The sequence below is a fragment of the Seriola lalandi genome, unplaced genomic scaffold (genome assembly GCF_002814215.2).
Source record: "Seriola lalandi dorsalis isolate HSWRI2012SDOR001 ecotype SW California unplaced genomic scaffold, Sedor1 jcf7180002054412, whole genome shotgun sequence".
NCBI classification, from domain to species: domain Eukaryota; kingdom Metazoa; phylum Chordata; class Actinopteri; order Carangiformes; family Carangidae; genus Seriola; species Seriola lalandi.
Window position 1 is genome coordinate 123,099 of NW_019524965.1, and position 351 is coordinate 123,449.

Genomic DNA, 351 nt, shown 5'->3' on the forward strand with positions numbered 1-351 from the left:
AAAAAAAAAAAGCTTTACAAAATGATGCCAAAGATGATTCATCTTGTGGTTGATTTCATTCAACATACACATACCCTATGTATGCTCACACACCTTCCTGGTCACACCTAGTTGGTTTGCACTTATCAAGTCTGCAGTTCAGTACAGGGCCATGTGCAAACAGGTGTGGTTTGTGAAATAAGGCTCATCTATCCTGAGTGAAGGTCACAGAGGTCTAGAATAAGGTGTTGAATGTATTTTACCTTATTTGGCATATGTGCAAGGTTTTCTAAATATTCAAGAAGAATTGGGGTTCCAGTGTGAAATATGATGAGCCCATAAATACATGAGTGTCCTATCAAATGCCAATAA